This window comes from Ammodytes marinus (genome assembly GCF_949987685.1).
Source record: "Ammodytes marinus genome assembly, chromosome: 10".
NCBI classification, from domain to species: Eukaryota; Metazoa; Chordata; class Actinopteri; order Uranoscopiformes; family Ammodytidae; genus Ammodytes; species Ammodytes marinus.
The window spans coordinates 20,849,829-20,871,644 of record NC_137214.1 but is presented as its reverse complement, the minus strand read 5'-3'; the positions used below and the strand labels follow the sequence as shown (position 1 = coordinate 20,871,644).

At 39.9% G+C, this 21,816-nt stretch overlaps 1 long non-coding RNA gene across 1 annotated transcript; it reads right to left on the bottom strand.

Annotated features, from left to right (window-relative positions):
• Positions 1-15,767: 15,767 nt before the first annotated feature.
• Positions 15,768-19,282, bottom strand: LOC307256353. Its single transcript, XR_013845062.1, has 5 exons — positions 19,182-19,282; positions 18,094-18,124; positions 17,326-17,443; positions 16,946-17,038; positions 15,768-16,221 (listed from the first exon to the last, which is right to left on the bottom strand). It is a non-coding gene; the product is annotated as an uncharacterized lncRNA (long non-coding RNA).
• Positions 19,283-21,816: the final 2,534 nt, after the last annotated feature.

Below are 21,816 nucleotides of genomic sequence, written 5' to 3'. Positions count from 1 at the left end.
TGACTGCAGTTAGCAGTCACCTCCCTCGTCCCTACGTCACCACATTAATGCACTGCGGTCTTCAAGCAGCGAGTTAGCATCATCTCGGATAAGTAAGTGTGATAAAACATGATAAAAACGATCAAAACAGACATTGGGAAGGATTTTTACCTGCTCCGCCATTGTAGGCGCATACACATTCGATCGGCTTTATGAAACGCGCACACTATGTAAGTGATCACTGTATGAATAAAGAGCGATTTAACACTTATATTAACATAAATAAAACGCTTACTTCACCTTTAGATTAGAAAATGTTTTTCGGAATCGATGTTGCAACCCTGACTTTAACTGTGAGAATGTTAAAGAGGCTTACCAAACAAAATCATAATTACAAGTATACAGTAGTTGTATGAAGGAGTATATAATACATTAACCTTCAGAGGAATCTGTGGATATGTGTTTTCTCAGTAAAATTAGTTTCTCCATTTCTTTAACTTTGGGGTCTTCAGAGTACTTGCCCGAGAAAAAAAAATCCAATAAAAAGCAGATGAGTTTATCATCGCTGCCCATGCACACATCGATGTAATGAGTTCTGAAACTTCACGTTCTAGGATTTTTAAGTGGATTCGATGGAAATCGGAGATAAGAACATCCATGGGAAGTGAAAGTCACATTATGTTTCATTTCTCTTTGTTAAAATTTGACTGAGTCATGACTCAGTAGAAAGAAATAAGATTATGGCAGTTCACCCCTCACAGTATCTTTGCCTACAGCCATTTCCTCTGCACCCCCCTCCCCCCTTGCCCCCCATCCCAGCCACTCAATTGTTCAATGCAGCTTTAAATCCTAAGATTAATCCGCAAAATGTATTTAATTTCAGCAAATCCAGTTTGAAGCATGGTTCCTCTGTTCCTCCAGTAATAAGACAGCTCTAGGAAATGCTTCACTAAATGTAACCTGGAAGCACAATAGCAGCATAGGGACTTAATGCCTTGAGAAAAATACAGAAATGATCTGCAACATGCTTCTCTTTTCCTTTCTCTCTCTCTCTCTCTCTCGTCACCCCCGTGCTTCGGCGTTCCCCCAATGCATTTCAGAGAAGATTGCTCTGTCAACCACTTTAAAGGTGGCGATTCACAGCGTGCCACTTCCTTCCCCTCCTCAACCAATATGCAATTATGGCCTAATGTGGGCTCCACGCCGTACCAGGTGCTGGAAATTGTGTGTTTAGTACGACTGCTACAGTATCGGTTCAGGGTATATTGACATTAACTTATTTCCCCTCTCTGTCGTGGGCTATTTATTTTAGCCCCCTGCTTTTCCTAAGCCAGTGTAGAAGTTTATAAATGTTGACATTGTCAGTGACTTTGAGGAACATATGCATACTTGTTTTTGTGTTTTCCTCATTGATATGTCTTTGCTGGGAAAGGAGAAATAATGTATCAAGAAGATTCAGAATACTCAAAGAAGACACGGGCCTACAGTCGGCTACACCTTTTAGGCTTTTAAGGTTTTTCAGTCAAAGTATTGTTTATGTATTTTTCACCCAAATCTCAAATATGACTCCACAACATGTCTGTAAATGTTGCCGGTTTAGTTTCCAATCAGAAAAAAGTGGGTATGTATGTTAACTGCTACAGAGGGGCCCAAAGTATTGTATTGTATTTTGCGTTCTGTAAGACTGTCTTGCAATCGATGCACTGACAAAAAATTGTTATCGGCTACACATCATGGAAGCTCTTGCAGTTACTAACAATGCTTTCCTTTTCTTCTGGTGCAGCTGAAGTAATTGAGCAGCTATTGTTGTATTGTTGTCCTGCCTTAGACATTAAAATACAGATTATAGCATTTATATTAATAAAACACACTTGTTATCAAAGAAAAATAGTAAAACATAACTTGTTTCTGAAATACAGAAATATCTTAGGTCATGTGTCAGTGTTACCAACGAAGAGTGTAGGACATTGTCTAATTGTGTTGAATGTGGATAACCATTGTGGTCCAACATGCTAAATTAATTCACATTTAACCCATCTGGGTCTTGTACAATGACTCTCTTCTGTATACAGTTGGATACAACAATGCTGCATTCAGAGATACAGAGAGCCTGCTGGGGCTTCTCTATCACTGGTTGTATTTGGTCTTGGACATTGGCACCAGCCACCAACACTGGCATGTTGGGAAGTGGATACACAGGGGCATTGAGACACGTCTTTTTATATAAAGGTTGCTTCTTGTTAAGTTGTGAGAAGGTGCTCCTTGTTAGGAGATAAAAGCTTCCCCCAAGCTGAATTGAAGATAACTCACAGAGTGCCCAGATGTCCAAAATCCATGTGAATGTGGAGCAGTGGAAGTGCTGTAGAAAGCCAAGTTATGGGTTAGAACGATGGATGTTTAAAAAAATAAATATATTGAGTTCAGCCAAAATAAGGACTTAAATAAGTAAATAGGGTATGTTTTTGTGTATTTGTGTTGCTTTGACATTCAAAAGACCAGTTACTGTATATATTTTAAGGCAGATATTTAGTTCTACAGCACATAATGAGGTTTCAAACTCTTACATGTATTCCCGTTGTCTAGTGTATTCTTAGAAGCGATTGGGAAATGTCATCACTTGCAAATTTAGGCCCGCATGTGGAATTTCGTGGTTTTATTACTTGGAAAAAAACTGGGCCTACTCACATTGCATAACTACCAAATGAAAGACACAGCAAAAGTAAGCCTCATTTATCGTAACTCTATATACAATTTGTGGCAACACTACTGTGTTATTGATAGCATGGTGTTAATAAATGGGTCGAAGGAGAAGACAGCTATCTGAGGAACAATACAGGCCTTCATCACAATGTAAAAAAAAAGGCTTTGCAGATATTTTTTTGTGGGTATTCAATATGAAATTGTCGGTGTTCTGACCTCCTGGTTTAAGTTCCCACACTGCTGCAGTGATGTGGAATTGAATGCTAATACAACCACCTGTGTTCACAAGAAAGACCAGACGTTTGTGTTTTAAGGTGGAGTCAGCGATTCTAGAGAATACTTGTTGACAAAATCACTTTGTCAAAATCAGTGAGTATCTCCTCAAAATCGGCTGCCTATTGTGTGTGCTGGAAACAATCTGTTGTTAATACACAGCCTTGTCTTTGTAAAGTGATATGTAAACAAAGGAGGCCCAACATAGCTATCAATGTGCCTGTTTACAGAGCCTAGGCTGTTTATTAACACTGGAATTTTTTTCAGCACATACACAATACGTACAGGTAGCCGATCATGAGGAGATATTCACTGATTTTGTCAAAGTGATTTCGACAACAAGCATTCCCTAGAAGTGCTTACTCCAACTTACAAGAAATTAACAAAATGTGCAGCCATTTAGAAAAAAGTATGCATTCACCATGCAAGGCAACAATATAACAGCAGAGGTGTTACTGGACAATAAACTGTTTCCAGCTGTTTGGTCTTTGAAGCTAAACTCCTCCTATTTGCAGGGGATGTTTTTTTTATTATTAAAGAGACATGATAAAGGACCTTACATTTCCCGAAAAGCTTGACACATATGTTGTATTGCTATCTGTGTATCTCCTAGAGGTATTGTTTGATCTCAGATTGTTTCTCCCCCCTCCATTTCTTTCTATCTGTCTTTGTCTGAGAATAGTTCTAACAGACACTGTATAGGAAACTAGTAAAACTAGGTTTCAAGACACAAATGGAAATGGTAAAAAAGCTTGGAAGGCTGAAACAGAGCTGGCAGAAACAAATCCTCCATGTTCCTCACACCATCTGCTGATGTATTCTGGAGACCTGTGGGTGATATGTATGAGGTCTGTGTGTGTGTGTGTGTGTGTGTGTGTGTGTGTGTGTGTGTGTGTGTGTGCAGGAAGCAAAACCGGGACATATGGCCTGTGAACTTTATATCAGAATAGCAAGAGGAGAGGGGAGGGTTTGTGAGCAACTATGGTGAAGCTGTTATAGCTCTCAAAGGAGATTGATGCAAGGTTTCATATCTTTCTTACACCTTCACACCCTCAGTTTCTAGCTAAACATGATAGGAAATGAGACCTCATACCCACAATCTTTGGTTTTTATAATACAAAATCCATATTTCACAGTAGATCTCCCTAATACATTAACTTATACATAATTGTATTGTGACCATTTATTGGACAATTGGCAAAAACAAAGATTCCCCCGAAAATGCCCGCAGTGGTAGCCTGGAAATCCTGACCCTGATATCTTGAACGATAGAGGGTCTGGCGACGATCAATAGTAATTTCCAACTCTAGGGGCGGCTCCTACTCGTGCATTTCAAATGCCACTGCACGCAGTTGGATAGCACTACAACCAATCAGAGCGATGCACAAGTGACGTAAGCCCCGTTCGTTTAGCGAACAGCTGTTAAACTGTTCAATTAAACGTTTGCCGTTGTCGGTCGGCAAAACAGAACATTCCACTTACTTGCTAGTGAAAGCTATGAGTCCCGTCTTCCAATTCGTTAAGGGTCGAGGCCAAAGCAGTCTCAAACTCACACAACATATCCGCAGCCATCTTTGATGTTTACTATCACAGCTTCGACGTCGCATGCACGTCACTGTCGTCATCCGGTTACGTCCTCCCCAGAGCACCATATAAAGGGCTCTGGCGCGCCCATATTAGATAGAACCAATTGAAACGTTATACCAGATTTCTGGTAGTCTTGATAAGCTTCAACGGAGCGTCTCCAGACCAACACGCGCAGCAAATTTAATTTGCCAGCGCCTAGTGGCAGGTCTGGGAATGCCAGGCTACCGCAGTGGACTTTTAGTTATTGAAATACGTTCTGAGGGCAGCATTGCATGCCATTTGTTCTCTCGGCCGCCCAATCAGAGACAGCAGGAGGCGGAACATGGATTATTTCAAATGTTTAGGAGGCTGTACGAGTCGGATTATTTGAATTTTTTCTCAGGACATCACAACACTTCCCAGGAAAATGTTGCAGTCAAGGTAATGACATGTTTTATGTTGAAATATATTATAAAATATCAAGATATTAATGTGTTTGTATTAAAGTAATGCTTGTTATTTAACTTTCTATCTGGACTAACTAATATGAGAAAGATAACTTGCAATGCTAGCTAGCTAGCTCATAGCAATAACAGGATCATAGCTAATGTTAGCTTATCCTTTACTTATCGTAGCCTTAGATTAAATCTGTTCCTCTCATTGCAACTATTAATATTATATCGCCATTTTTGCCGCAGTTAATTTTCTGCTCTCAGGACATTTTGATTTTGATATATTTTCATAACTACATGCAACACCATTAGAAATAATAAAATAATAATACATTTAATTTATTGGCGCCTTTCAAGACACCCAAGGTCACTTTACAGAGCATAAAATCATCATAAAATCATTACAAACAAGACATTGTGGGAAAAACAAAACAAACAAACAATCAAGACAGTGACCAGTTATACTTTGTGTGCAAGTTTGAAGAGGTGAGTTTTGAGTTGTGACTTGAAGGTTGCAATGGTGTCTGACTGTTTTATGTGTGGGGGGAGGGAGTTCCAGAGCCTGGGTGCTGAACAGCTGAATGACCGGGCACCCATTGTGCAGAGGCGTGATGTGGGGATGGATAGTAGTCCAGCAGAGGATGAGCGGAGGGAGCGGGAGGGAGTGTATTCTTGGAGGAGGTCGCAGAGGTATTTGGGGGCTACGTTGTGGAGAACTTTGTAGGTGAGGAGTAGGGTTTTGTATTGGATGCGGTAGTGTACTGGGAGCCAGTGAATTTGGATGAGGACAGGGGTGATGTGTTCAGATGATTTGGTGCGGGTGATGATCCGGGCGGCTGAGTTCTGAATGATCTGCAGATGAGTTTGGTGGGGAGTCTGGTGAGGAGGGCGTTGCAGTAGTCTATGCGTGATGTGACAAATGAGTGAACCAGGATTTCAGTGCTGGATTGGGTCAGTGATGGGCGGAGTCTGGCGATGTTGCGGAGGTGGAAGAATGCAGTCCGGGTGATGTTTTGAATATGGGGTGCGAATGAGAGGGTGTTGTACAGGATGACGCCGAGGCTCTTGACTTTGGAGGAGAAGGGTACTGGGAATCCATCGATGGTTATGAGTGGAGCTGGGGTGTGTTGTGATTTGGTGAGGGTGGATTTGGAGCCGTTGAGCAGGGCCTCGGTCTTGTTTCCGTTCAGTTTCAGGAAGTTCCTGCTCATCCAGCTCCGGATGTCATCCAGGCAGGTGATGTCTCTCACCCAGCGGTGGGTTTGGTGGAGATGTAGACCTGTGTGTCGTCAGCGTAGCAGTGAAAATGGACCCCATGGTGACGGAGGAGTGTGCCCAGCGGGAGGAGGTAAGTGGTGAACAGGAGTGGACCCAAGACTGACCCCTGGGGGACGCCCAGTGAGACACCCGAACACCCAGACTTGTGTTTGCTCAGCTGAACAAATTGTTGACGGCCGGTGAGGTAGGATGTGAACCAGGAGAGTGCAGCACCAGTGATCCCAATGCCAGCTAGGCGGGCCAGGAGCAGAGGGTGGGAGATGGTGTCGGATGCTCCGCTGAGATCGAGGATGGTGAGTAGTCCAGAGTTGGCTGCACGGAGGAGGTCGTTTGTGATTTTGACTAGGGCTGTTTCAGTGCTGTGTTGTGGACGGAAGCCATATTGGTATAGAGCAATGGTTTTCAAACTGTGGGGCGCGCCCCGAGTTGTGGCAGGGGGGGGGGCGCGGATGAATATGTGAAAAAAAAATACATTTTAGTTTGTGTTTTTGAAATTATCATCATATTAAGCAAATGAAAGTTATCTTACAAAAAAGGAATACAATGTTTTGGTCTAGATAGTTAATAGCCTAATAATTAAATCAGATCATCTGGGAGATAATCTGAGGTTAACTGATCACGTCACATTCACGTCCATGCACAGTGTGTATTGAGTTTATTTTAAAACATTTGGAAATGGGGCTGTCCTCAGTTTCCCATGCACTGTGTATAGTCTATAGCCTATTTCATCCTTGTCTGCTCCGCTGAAATTTGTTCTCTGAGGGGGGGCTCACTCTCTCACACTTTGAAAACCCCTGGTATAGAGTATTTAAGTGCAGCATTCATTGGCTGCTCTTAGGGCTGCTTTGCTATACTGCTCTTAGAGCACCTTACAGTATTTCCATCTAACATTAATTGGCTGCTCATAAGGCAACTTTGCTGTGATACATTCTAATACTGCTCTAAGAGCACCTTACAGTAGTTCCATGCAGCATTCATTGACTTTTCTTAGGGCAACGAAAGAAAGTCAGATAAAAGAGGAGGTTAAGAAATGGGATAATTAAACAAACGCAAAGGTCCGGTCAACATTGTGTAAAACCAACATTGTAATTACAACTTCTATTCTATCAACTGTGTTTCCACCGCTCTCAATCATGACTTTCAACCAATTATGCAGCAAACTTATTTGGGAAACAAATGAAAAAGTCACAAAAAATATTTTTAAACTATAAAAGAAAAGACAATGGAGGCTTGAGCCCACAACATTTAATAAAAAATCCCTTCCATTAAAATGTTTTCAAACACACTGGGATGATGTGATGCATGGAATGAAGGAAATCTAAACCAATGGAATATACAAATAAAAGACAGGCCTAAAGTCCCGTATTATAAATGAATTTGTGTAGATTTTATGACAGAGGTTATAAACATTGAATTTTAATTTGGACTGGCTGAGCCACTTCAGACATGTATATACAGTATGAAAGGGTATCAAATATAATCTGTAGCTTTGAAACACATTTTAAAGCATTGTACATTGCAATAATTGTCTGACAGGTACAAGTGAAAACTTACTCTGTATTGTTAGAGAAGCTGTTCAGTTAATAAGTTACTCAGTTTTTTTGTTGTAAAAACTACTTTGGCTATTGCTCACCCTGTGGAGATTTTGACCCGTATAGTAGCCCACATGGAGCAGTTTGTGATGATTGAATCCATGTTTCGTGCATGAGACTGAGGTTGCACCTGTACTCACAGGTGGCTTGATTAGGTCTCATCAGGGCCCATGTTGTGAATGCACACAGTCCTCTTTGTGGGTGTCTGTATACGAGTTGTCACTTTATTATTATATCAAAAAATGTACACAGATGTGATTCTGTTCATACCTATGCGACAGCTAATGGTTTCTGCAACCGCATGGGCTGCACATGAATGTTAAAATATCAGTTACAATAAATTGCAGATAGTTCCATTGCCTACGTGAACACATGCACACACACACACACACACAAAACATACACAAAGACACAGAGATCCCTGTTGTCACAACAATAAGAGTGGTAGATGACCTATGGAGTTCTCTGAAATCCGTTTCCATTTTGTATAAACAGTGTCTTGCTGTTTGTACATACTCAAACTCTGCAGCTTGAGTATAAATATGTGCACAGTGCCGTGAATATATCTACCCCTTGTGGAGTCTTTTTATGTCCTGACAGCTATAGAACAATCTTTACACAGTTCTGATGCCTAGGCCACTTTTCTACACATTGCAGTTTACTAATGCCAGCCTGAGCTGTCAGAAGACAACATTTCTTTATATTTTTAAACATTTATTTAACCAGGCACTTAACAAAGACCAAATTCTTGTTTACCGAAATGGCTGTCAAAGTAGCTAAAGGCCGAGTGAGATCTCATTCAAAACAAAGCAGGCTGAAGTATGGACCATAGCAGTTAGTAAAAGTCTAAACAGGTTTTTTTTTCAGTTATTTTAAAACCAAAATTAATATCGCTTCATTCAAATTCTGAGGATGAGGTTAATCACAATGACATTTAATGCAAATACCTCTCTTGCGCTCCAAAGCCCCTGTATATTGTAGGAACATGACCCCTGTGTTCCGAATCACATACTTTCTACTATTTAGTATGGTAGAAAAAAGATTTAGTATGTCCCGATTATTGTGGCCAGATTTAGGATGGTTAGAAAGACCCGGATGTCTACTACATCCGGCCGAGATTTTTAGTGTTGAAAACAGCATCCTATTTGGGCGATTCTGACCCATAATCCAGCGTGACCTGAAGTGACGTCGCATCAACGGAGCCTCCATATGAAAACAGATATAAACAGATATAAAAGCAAGAGTCAAGATCAAGGCGCAATGTTATGATGAAATAAATAAGTAAAAGTATGTCCCAATAGTATGCCTACTGTATCCTAACTAGATTATTTTTATTGTCGGATGTAGTATGTAGAATATAAAGAATAAATAGTATGCGATTCGGAATGCAGGGGACATGTTTGGGACAGTCACTTAGCACACTATCTTTTGGGCCACGGTGTATTTGGTAGAAGCCAAATGACTTTATGATGTCATACAGTCATAATCAACCCACCAGAAACTTGTATCGACATGACATCATATGTATAAAACATCTAACTTATTTCCTTTAAGTCCATTTTCATTTGGGGTAAATATATTTGGGCTGGCTATGTGCATCTAAAGTGGGCAAGCCACATTGTATGAAAGCAAATAAATATATGTTACATTATCTCAATCCATCTCAAAGAAATAACATAGATAATATTGGACGGTTCTACAAAACACACGATTGTATCCAGATGCAAGGCTTTTTTTTCAATTTCCAATGCCAACATATCAAACAAATAAAAACAGGAACAATTCTGTTTTCAGACGGCACGGTGTAAACCAGGTCCTTTCTCCTGGTCCCTCGCCCTCCTGTAGACAGCAAGTCAACTGTGTCATTGGCCTGCTAATGGGGGATCACGCATGGCTGTATAACAAGAACACGACAAGCTGTCAGCGGTCCTCTGACAGGTGCTGCTTTCCCAGAATGCCTTGCAGCCGAGCCGCAACGCGTCCGCTGAAGCCCCTGAGTCTCCGGCTGCTCTGTGCTGACGAGCCAAACGCGTCCATCTCCCACGGACACAAGTAATTAGGTTTTCAGGCGGGCATTATACGCAGCAAACTGCTCTCTGCTGCTCCTTCCCACTCTTTCTTTCTTTCTTTCACCTCCTCTAGCTATCACAACAACAAGGGTTTTGTGTGTGTGAGTGTGTGTGTGTGTGCGTTTGCCTCTCTGTTTGTGAGAAATGACAGAAAGAAAAACGGAGACAGAAAGCCTAAGAGAATGACTGATAATGATGCTCAAAGCTCCCACAATGATTCCGTACGATAACTGCCAAAACATGTCATCGAGCAAACAAGTGTGAGAGGGGAGCCCTTGTCATCCAGTCCGGCCCGCTGAGCAAACATTCTCACAACAGCTACTCATTTCCATTATACCCTTCTATAATGAATATAAAGCCTAATTCATCACTGCAAGGCCATGCTAATCACACTGCTCAGAGTAAGAGCTCTTAAAGGTGAAGTAAGCAGTTTATTTATGTTAATATAAGTGTTAAATCGCTCTTTATTCATACAGTGATCACTTTCATAATGTGGGCGTTTCATAAAGCCGATCTCTCAGTGTCTATTTTGATGGTTTTTATCATGTTTTATCACACTTATGGATCTGAGATGATGCTAGATAACTCGCTGCTTGAAGACCGCAGTGCATTAATGTGGTGACGTAGGGACGAGTGAGGGGACCGCTAACTGCAATAACTGACAGGAAGTTAGCTAAAAGAACCATTCCGCTACAGCACCTTTAAACCAATTCACTTTATAATAATCGTGGCGATCAAGGGCAGATGTGAAGTTTGTTTTGTGTCACGTAAGATTGTTGTTTTCAAGTCTGAGTCTGAGGTCCATTTTACTCTTCATGAATCAGTAGTGACCAGTTATTAGATACAATAATTGTATTAGCTTTTGGGATGCCTTTGGTTTTGTACACGGCAAACACAAAGTGCCTTCTGGAAATGACCTTGTAAATACTTTTGTTTCAATTTTAACAAAGTAAACACGCTTGTCTGGTGCCTAAAGTCTCTCTTTCATTTTCTTAAACTCCAGTCAGACTACAGCTGCTGTTCTCCACGGAAAGGACAAAGTCACAATATTTTGGTCAGGTTTTCATTTGAAAAGTTTATGAATTATATATTAAAAGTAAACGGATATAATACAAAAATATATATGCTGCACAGGTTGCAGATATTACGATACAGTATTAAAAAAAAAAAAATGTACTAGTACAACAAAACCTTTTTCCAATCAGGTTTTATACAACACTTATTTCTGCACTGAAAACTCTTTGTATTGAGATGGACGATGTGTATCTTTGTTTGTATTCTGTCATAAATTTCAAACACAGAATAAAGAATACAAGCAATATGTGTATTCTGGCTTTTTTATTATTTTTTTTATTTTACAGCCATTCAACATAAGGACAACTGAGACCCAGCGTTTTCTTAAGGTTAGAACACACACACACACACACACACACACACACACACACACACACACACACACACACACACACACACACACACACACACACACACACACACACACACACACACACACACACACACACACACACACACACAGTGAAAGGATGCATCTCGCTGTGTGTATGTACAGTGTGTGTTTGTGTTGAATAGTTTGTTTTGTGTATTGTATTTGTATTGTATGTTTTTTTTTTTGTTTTTGTTTTTTGAGGACCCCCTCGAAAACGAGATGATACATCTCAAGGGGCTTATCCTTAAATACATTTTTTTTTTTTTTGAAAAGTGTGTATTTCCTAGGCCAGGACTGTATGCCAGATTCAAAGCGAGTCCCGCCACCAACAGGGAATACATTTATCTTGGCACTTGCTTCCTGGCTGCAGTAGAACAAGTCACTGAATCTCCTTGCTGTCAAACAGTTTCTGCTCTATGAGAAAAAAAAGTGATTGTATCAAGCAGACACAGAGTGACACAGTCTGTTTTATGTTGTGTTTGTGCTAGTGTGAGTGAGGGTGTCTGTTGGTTGTTTCTATTTATTTTTATTTTTTTCGCACTATAAAGTTATCGTCAGTCGGATTGGTTAAACTTTCTCAAAACTGTGCCAAGAAAATCTCCATGACGGCGTCCAGAGTGTTTAGTATAAACACATCCCATTTGGCATTTGTACTCTGAAGAGCCATAATTGTGAATTGGACATGTTCAGAGGAAAACATAGTTAATTACTTTTTAATCTGACAGAATATTCAGGTTTTCTCTATTTTCCTTCCATTTTAATCTCAAGGAATACTAATAGTACTGTAACCAATAATTTTTTTTCTCAAAATTGTATCCCCAATTAAGTAAAATATGCATTTTTCTTAATTGGAAGCAGGCTACTTCACCCTCCTTTAAACACTGGATTAGGGACACACTACAACTTCTGATGCTTGACAAGTTAAGATTTACTTTACTTTAAGGGGTTCAAATGACAATATTAGCAGTGTTTGGCAACCATTCATTACATATCTGCTTGACCAGCTGTAAGGATGTACATAATGTTCTTTTTCACTTTAATTTAGCTATGGATCCTTATAATTTCAAACTGCACACACACACACACACACACACACACACACACACACACACACACACACACACACACACACACACACACACACACACACACACACACACACACACACACACACACACACACACACACACACACACACACACACACACACACACACACACAAAAAGAAAATTGTGTCCCCCCTCCCGATATTTCAATGGCGCTATTGCACCATCTGATTCAAAGATCCTCAGGGAGATCAACAAAACGTAAAATAGTATCACATATTTTCATAGACTTGTTAAAACTACAGATTCATTCATCATTAGATGAGTCTGTTTTTCTTCAATCCTGAAAAGTTGACTTTGTGGAGACTTCGTAACAGCAGCCACACACAAACCAGTCTGAGTGGAGAAATAATGTGCGGAAAGGTAGAGGAGGTGGTGAGAAAAAGCCCGATCTGCCAGCTGACAGCCTCCATTAGACAGAGACGGGGCTGTAGATTGAGGTTAACTGGAGCAGATCAAGCAGATATGGCACACCAGCAGCTGCTTTCTCAGCCACTGCCTACTCGCTGCAACACTGCTAAGCCTGGGATCTTTATTGTAAGAATATGGGACGATGCATGTCTAAGGAGAAACTGTTGGCACCTTGCATCAAGATTCCATAATTACTGTAACTGAGAAGCAATAACTCTGACAGGCTATGTCATTCCATTTCTGCTTCCCACTCCACCTTTTTAGTAGAAAAAAGTTTGTCAAGATAGGCAAGAAGAAAATAGACATTTCGGCTCAGTGGCAGTGGTAAGTGGTCACAAATATGCCACACTTGGAAATGGGGTGAGAATGGAAATAATACATTCTGATTCTCGTAACTCCATCCCCCCATCCTCACCTGAAGCTCATTCTCCGCATCACCCCTTGGTACTTACAGCGGTTTAGTTTCATTCAGTTGTTGCCAGACTGTGAAGTGTGTCTGCCTAAGCTGTTTTAGCTTGTGTGGTGTTCTGGCTGACCTGCCTTCTTGGACCTTTGATTGACTTCCTAAGCTTCTGTTTCTCCCTACCTGTTCCTTGTAAGTACTGCTTGTCTGTTGGGTGGTTTTCTGGTTTAGACCACTGCTACAAAGTAAACTGAAATTTCCTATAGCGGTCCTTTTGTTTTCAAACCTGCCTTCAGACCTTACAGTGATACATTGTGGATGAGCATGTAAGGTCGGTATTACACCAGGTGGCTCCTTCTTGTTCGCTTCCTTGGTTCGCACCAGATGCAAGACTGATACATTGGTTTTCATCAGGTTCGCTATAAGCCATGTGAGAACATTCTTTTCACTCATTGGTCAGATGTGTCTGGGGTACAAGCAATAATGTAATTCCTAGACTGCTCTGCAATTGGTCAGAATTTCCATACAGGAAGACTACAGAGCGATCTAACCACAAATGGGCAACACCAGAGTTTGGTTGGAAGCGCACCGAGACCACCTCTTCAACAAGGTCTTGATCCGCTTTTGGTCCTTTTTCTGTACATCCATGTAAGGCTCATACTATTATACTGTCTACCTCCCGAGCTAAAATCAGTCACATTTTCAAATAATTTCTGCCAAGGTTGGATGTTACACTGTGAAATTGCATTAAGTCTAAACTTTGTAGGCAAATATGTAAGCGTGGTGTTTGTGAGTCATTGCTCTTTCATGTCTATTTATACAGATTGCAATCTGTTTCACCAATCTCTATGATCCATATTCAAGTGCCTTTGAAAAAATAAATTAGGTCTGTGATGTTTCTATTTTTTGAGGCCTCCTCAGATTCTAGAGGCCCAAGGAGAATGTGTGACACCCTGCTTGAACTGTTAAAGCAGAGCTGATGCAAAGTAAATTGAAAAGCAAAATTAGAAAATAGAAACTCTGTTAATATTTTTTTTCTGTAAAATGTTTCACAAATTGTAAATTGTTGTACAGTTACTCACAAATGCAATCAACAAGTAACTGAGTTGTACACTCTAAAAAGAAAAAAGTTGAACCAACTTAATTGAATTAGGGCAACCGGTAACACAGGATTGAATTAAGTTTATTGAAATAAAGAATGTAAGTTACACTTACACAATTGTTTTAAGTCAGATCAACTTAATAGTTTGTTTGTTTTCAAATCAAAAGTTTGCATTAATCCAACTGAAAATTAAGGGACGACAACTTAAAATTTCAGTGTTTTCTGACTCAATTTCTTGTTTAATCCTAAAGTAAAATATTGCTTCCGTAGAACCTAAAAGAAGAAGAAGTTGGACCAACTTAATTGAATTAAGGCAACCGGTAACACATAATTTATTTAAGTTTATTCAACTTAAAATTGCTTCTAAAATAAAATCACATTTTCAAATCAGTTTGTTTTAATATACTTTATTGAATGAAAGTAGAAAACAACATGCCAATACCTTCGAACACATTTCAGTGTATAACAGTCGGGCAAGCAACATATTTCCCATATCTTTCCAATATAGAATCCATTATAACCAGCTATAGCCAGTATAGTCACAGTGTAATTTAACATGGGAAAGGAAACATTATTTTACAGTTTTAAACCAGACAACCAGTGTAATGCAGGTAAGCCTTTTCCATGTTTCTGGCAGCCGTCAGTTTAAGGTGGAGTCAGGGATTCTGGAGACCGCTTGTTGTCAAATCACTTTTGGTATTTTTTTTTACATAGTTTTAAATTGTGTGGTGAAAAAAACAGCCTAGGCTCTGCAAACTGGTATGTAAACAAAGGGTATGTTAACAAAAGGGGCCCACCGGAGAGCCACATGCCCGTTTACAGAGCATAAGCAGTGTAATGGAAGACACTGAATTGGTTTTCAGCGCAAAAATACTGACAGATCGTGAGGATATATTTACAGATTTTTGAGAAAGTGATTAGGACTACAAGCAGTCTCAGGAATCGGTGACTTCACCTTTAAAAAAATAAAAATAAAAATAAAAAAGATCTTGTAAGTCATTATAAATATACTATCACCATTTCACCTTTAATTTTGAAATATGTTTGAAAAAGTAAATCCAAATATGTTTATACTAAGCTGAAATATTGATAGTTTCTCAATGTAATGACTCACAGGTTTTTTTCTTTTTTTACAGTTTTAAATCAGACAAACACGGTGTGTAATGCAAGTTGTCCTTTTTTCCTTGTTTCTGGCAGCCGCCAGTTAAAGTTATAAAAATCCTCCAAGTCAATATGATACCATCTCAACATTTCACCTAATATTTAAAAATAAGTTTGAAAAATTATTCCAAAAATGGTTTTACTTATAAGTGATAATAAATATTGAGATTTCTGTAAATATAAAAAGGAACTTATTTTACAGTTTTAAATCTGACAAACTCTGTGCATAGTAATGCATAAAACCATCAAAAACACCAAAGTTATGTATTCTTGTGCGTGCTAAACATAGATTCTGCTCTACAGCCAGTGTGTTTTGTTCTTTTTGGACCATATCGAAACAAAAATGGAACCTTTCACCTGCTCTTCCAAAAACGTGTGACAAAATGTGTGTATATCACCTTGTGGTTTGAAGAATATTTGTCTCTCATGTGTAGTCACTGTTTTCAAGTCTGCCATACAGATTTTAGACTTTGGGGGACATCTTATGTTGCTTGAGATGCATGATGATTTTCTGGAGCACCTCAAAAGTGAAAGAAAGGGGTGCTGGAAAAGCTAGGTTCAGGTCAGTCCATGCAAAACCTCCACACCCTCGATGAAGAGGCCCATGTTTTCAGGTGGCTCCTGCGGTCCTTCCCCATGCTTTCGAAAGACAAACTCTGCAATGGCGAGCTGCTCCAGAGTCCTACAGTACATGACACAAAACATCACTGTCATCAATTTGCACTTGTATGCAGTAACTAACTATGAACCTTGTATGGTACAATAATATCACTGGCATTAGTCTTGAGTCCATTTTTGTGAAAATGCACTAATTATTCTAATGAGTAATTCAAGTATACTTTGTGTCTTGATTTTATCTGTATTTTTTTCAGGGCCCTTGACTTACTTTTTCACTATACTAGTACCTCTATCGTATGAATGTACAACAGTACATCAAATAATTTCTAATCATGTTTTGCATATTTGTTGCAATCTAGAGTAGGGGTGTGCACGTGTACATGTGTAACCGGTTAGTAAATCAAAACCATTTAGGTAAAATCAATAAACGAAAACCTTTCTCTCTCTCCCCCCGCTAATACAGTTTTTAAATATGTTCTGGAGACACGCATTTATTAATTTTACAAACTATTTGGGGATGATAAAAGCTAGTCTGCCGAATCTGTCTGTCCCTCTGTGTGTGTGTGTGTGTGTGTGTGTGTGTGTGTGTGTGTATCGGCACTGCAGACAAACATGCGCGCGCACACTAATACACACACACGCGCAGAGTCACCGTTGGGCATGAGTCACAGCCATGGACGAGTGATGAAAGATTAAAGTTACCCGGTTGACGTGAACTACGCTCGTAAGTAGACCAAACTTTATAACACCTGTTCAACCTGCATAAAAGTGTAACTGTTGAAGCTTACCGGATATTCCTTGATCAAGTCATCTGCATCCTCTCCGAGGCAGATGATGAAGGCTTTCGGTACACACTCCCTCCGAAGAAGAATGTCGTCAGTCTAGGACAACATGATATTGATTAATTTTCAATTCAATCAGTTTCATAATCGAAGACACTCTTAAAACTTAAATCCTACAATTTATTTAAAAATAAATGGACATTTGTAATGCCAGAGTTTCATTAGAAAATAAATGTAAGCTCAATGGTGTGATGGTGAAACATGAGCTGCATATATTAAAGACACTATAATGGTCTGCCCTTGTTATGTATCTGTAAAAGATAGGGAAACTCTGACACCCTCTAAGCTACCAAGGAAACTTGTTTTGTTTGATGCTCCAGATGTACCTGGTCCAAAGTGTCCGTCATTTGGCCTGTTGATCCACCTTTGATCGGCTGACTGGAGTGACTGTAACTGGGCCATGGACCCAGGAACAGCCATGAACCACAGGAACTCAGAATGGATCTAAAACAAATAGTGAATTAATAAAAGAAAATGCAAATTACTTCACTCTGTATACAATCTCAGTATTAAATGTGTTATTATGCTCTACAGCACTTTGCCACTGTTTTGAAAGTGGCTATAAGCTTTTTATGGCCATTTGTCACAACAAAGCTGTGTCACCTGACTACATTTTTCTTATCATCACCTCCCTAGTCTGGCTGAACCGTTTCCGCCAGCGTCTAAGCGCTGGCGTCGGCTAACAACGCTACGCCTCCATTGGCTGCTTCCCGGGGCTAGCCCCGCCGTAGATGATTGTGATTGGTTTAAAGAAATAAAAACAGGCCAGCCCAGTTTCCCCCCCGAATAGACGGCTCTAAACGGCATGCTTCCAGACCATACTACTTGCTGTAGTTTGGTCTGGCTTTGCGAGACTATCACCTCCCCAACATGAGTTTTCATTTTCACACTGTTTAATCCTTCTGACACTTTTATAATGAGGGCTACAAATGGCTTTAAAAAGGACTGTGGCTGAACTGGAAAAACAATTTGCCTGACATAAAAAAAGACATGCCATTGGCAGGGTGCGGTAAACTGAATGTGGCTACACACAGCCACATTGAAGCCTTATAAATAGCACTGTATTTAGCACTCAATACTGCAGTTTAACTTACCTTTGGGTAGTTCAATTATTTGTGTCCCGGCCTGAAGTAACCACCACCAATCAGGGAAAGAATCATGAAAAGAAAATTAAACATGCATTAATATTAACTAAGGGAGTGGCGTTTCATTTCAATGTTAAGCCAAATGTGGTATAGAAGGAGAAAACAGTCTGCTGCGATATAGCAAACTAATATGAGCTGGACTGGTGAATGCTTTAACCACCGAGAAACGTATAACTATGGGGTTTCACCGCTGCTGCCTCCATGTCAAACAAGCCACAGAGGCAGTTATCACTGCGTTTCACAGTTAGGTTGAGTATTTGGTTGTCACGAGAACTACATGACACACACGCAGGAACGAATGGCCCAAACAGACACGCGGGCGCAGTTCAGTTTATTTTACCTGTCCGCTAGCAAACTAATATAATAGTAGTGGTGTTGTTTATTTAGCAGCCGGACTCACCTCCGTGCTTTCATCAGAACGACATGCGACTCTCATTGGTGCTGCGTGAGTATTCATACTAAAAACGTTGATAGCGGATGCGGTGACGGCAGTAACACACACACACACACACACACACACACACGCGCGCACACACACACACACACACACACACACACACACACACACACACACACACACACACACACACGGTGTACTGAACAACAGGCGCACGCAGCTCGGTGGTAAAGAAATGTAAATGTATCTGGCCTTACCAGTAGCCTACACAGCATGCTAACCCGGAGAGCAGAGCACTCAGCACCGCGCGCAAATTACTAACCGTTCACTCTACATGTGTCCGCTGGCAAAATGCAATTAATTACTGACCAGTTAACAGCCAAACTATCACCTTTAAATGCCACGGGAAGTTTTACACACAAGTGGTTTGAACAAATGGCCAACAATTTCTCACAGAATCAGATAAATTAATCGAAAATGATAAGCTAACCTGAAGGACACAGCATGACTTTGCTGGTCCGGCTCAGTTTAGCTTAGTTAACCTTAAGACGAAACACTGTAACCATTACAGGCAGAACATTTATTATCCGACAATTAACATTTCATTTGTAAAACATTACTTTGTCTGTATTAAACTTACCGTTTTGTTGGGGCGCCGTGACCGTGTGCGAGACGAGTGCGAGGAGAAAACATGGCGGCTTCACAGGAAAATTTTAGCTGAAAAAGACGTTGACGTAAACGTCCACGTCATGACGTTAGACAGGAAAACCTAATTGAAGCGCTTTCATTTGCATAAGAAAAGCAAGTCAATGTCAGGTCTATGTAGTACAGTACAATTTCAATTTGATGTAATCCACAAAAGTACGTTGCCATCGCTAAAGCAGAAAACTGAGTCAGACTTATTCAAAACAGTGCGTTACTTCAACTTTTCAAAAATACACTTTTTAGAGTGTACGCCCAGCTCAGTTCCATATTTAATGTCATGCTGCAAAACAACTATTCCAAGATTTACCAGCTTGGAATCATTTTCTGCAGCTGAAGGTGAAATATGAGCTCATGTGGGTGAAATGGACTACCACACAGTGGAGCGAACAAAGCTCTGTCGTCATCATAGGGACAGCGCTGTTGGAAAATCTGTGTCAAAATGAAACCATACAATCCACGGTGGAACTCGGCAATATCTCTCTAAGACAAACCTCTGACTTACTATGCAATTGTTTCCCAGAGCCTTTCCATCTGAGCTGATAGGGTGCCAGTAATTACATGCTTTTTCCCTGTTTATAAAAGAAATAATTCGGAATTGCTAGATTATTGTATGGAATCACCTCACCTCAAAAACATTTTCTAAAAATAAACACCTTCATATGGAAACTGACTAAATGAAATGAAAGGATAGAGCTAAAACAGTGGTAGGCATACAGTGAAGCTCTTAAGGGCCATACATGTGCCTCTAGTGATTGTCAAAGCACCACCAGAGAAACCGATAGGCCAACAGTGGCATAACATGAGTTAACAGGAGTTGTTGTGACTTGCAGCCACTCGTGCAGCGCCATCTTTTAATGCCCAAAGTCAAGGCAGTGCCATGACATGTTGAGAGGAGATATGTGCTCTACACGTGGTGAAATAGTAGTGTGCTATGGTGAATAACATCTCACACTTTCTCGTTCAACCTTGGTTTTTAACCCTTGTTGTGGCTTGTTTTGACTACAGCCGATAAGATGCTATCTGTTGGGAGACGCAACTCTTTCCACATATGTTTACCTCAGGAGAGTTCAAATCGGGGGCCACTTCTGAAATAACAGTGCACCGTGTGTCTTGTAGTCAACACTTAAGTGAAGCCCAAAGCCATTAAAATAACCAGTGACCTGCTAACACCATGAATGTGTATATTCACATTTCCACTAAAGGCTCACCCAAATAATATATTCACATCTGGTCATTTTAAAACGTGTGTCTTACTTCCGCCACGTGAGAGTATTTGACTAGAGCATATGTTGCTGTGTTTGACTTTTGTTCCAATCAATAAAGATTTTTTTCAAAAACTGCTTACTGAAGGGAAGCTCAATGGTGTCTAATCCACCATCCAGATGGTCCAAATGAAAGTCTTAACTCCTCCTCCTACTATCATGTCTGTAATGCAGTTAGGACCTTATGCCTACCATCTGTGGTTAACCAAACTGACATTGCCAAAGTGGAATGGTGTAGGAATAATTTAAAATGTATTTACACATTTGAAGTATTATCACTGGACATAAACCTAGTTAGTAGAACTTGAGTCAAGTTGATTTAGGTAAATCTTAGAATAAAAATAAGCATTTTCACAACCTAAAACAAATGCATACATTTAGTGCCACTGGAGTTATTAAAAAAACTTTTTCAGTACTTAAGTATTATCAATTAATGAAGTGGTCATTTGAAGATATGAAAATGCCTGACTTTGGCGCCCCCCAAAGGTATTGACAAAAGGACAGCAAGGCTGACAATAATGGGAAACTTACAAAACCCATTTTTTTAAATGATTTCTAAATTGGTTCAGGATTTTAAGACTTGATTAAGAAATATTGTAGAATGAACAATTTGGCAGAGTCTGTATTTCATGCTGTTCAGTTATCAAAAGATAATATTGACACTCTAGCCAATGAGAAATTAGTATTTCTGGCTGGACACTATATCATTAACAATAAATAACAATGTTCATTGTGTAATTTATTTTGTGTGTTTGTATGTTACAAATATGTAACTAGTGTGATGGAGGCATCTCTCAGTAAAACCTTCAGGCCATATTCACAGAGCCAATATAACATGTAAAACCAGCTCACTGACACTAACAGATGTTAACATTAAAACACGTCTTTAGTTGGCAGGTGTAAACATTTGTTACCTGACCTGGAATGACCTCGGCCAGTTAGACGCGAAGAAATCTCGCTGTGTGTTTTAGCTGGCCAGACGGTGGGAGCAACCACATAAATCAGATAGTGTCAACTAAGCTGTCAGTCACAGGGAAACTGACATTCAAACACTTTTCCTGTTATTGCCTCAGCTTTCTGGAGCTCTTTGTATTTTACTTTGTGGTCCACCCCACCCATCCATTACGAAGGCTAAAACAAACCAATTATTTGGAAAAGCGTTGTTATGCAGGCTGGACTCTGTCTCTTATATTTGAATATATATTGTGAACACAAAATGTTCACTGGTCAGACAGTCTGGTCAGGTTGGGAAAAACAAAATAATATATGACACCAGCTTAGTTCATGTAAACCTACATTGTGAGGATT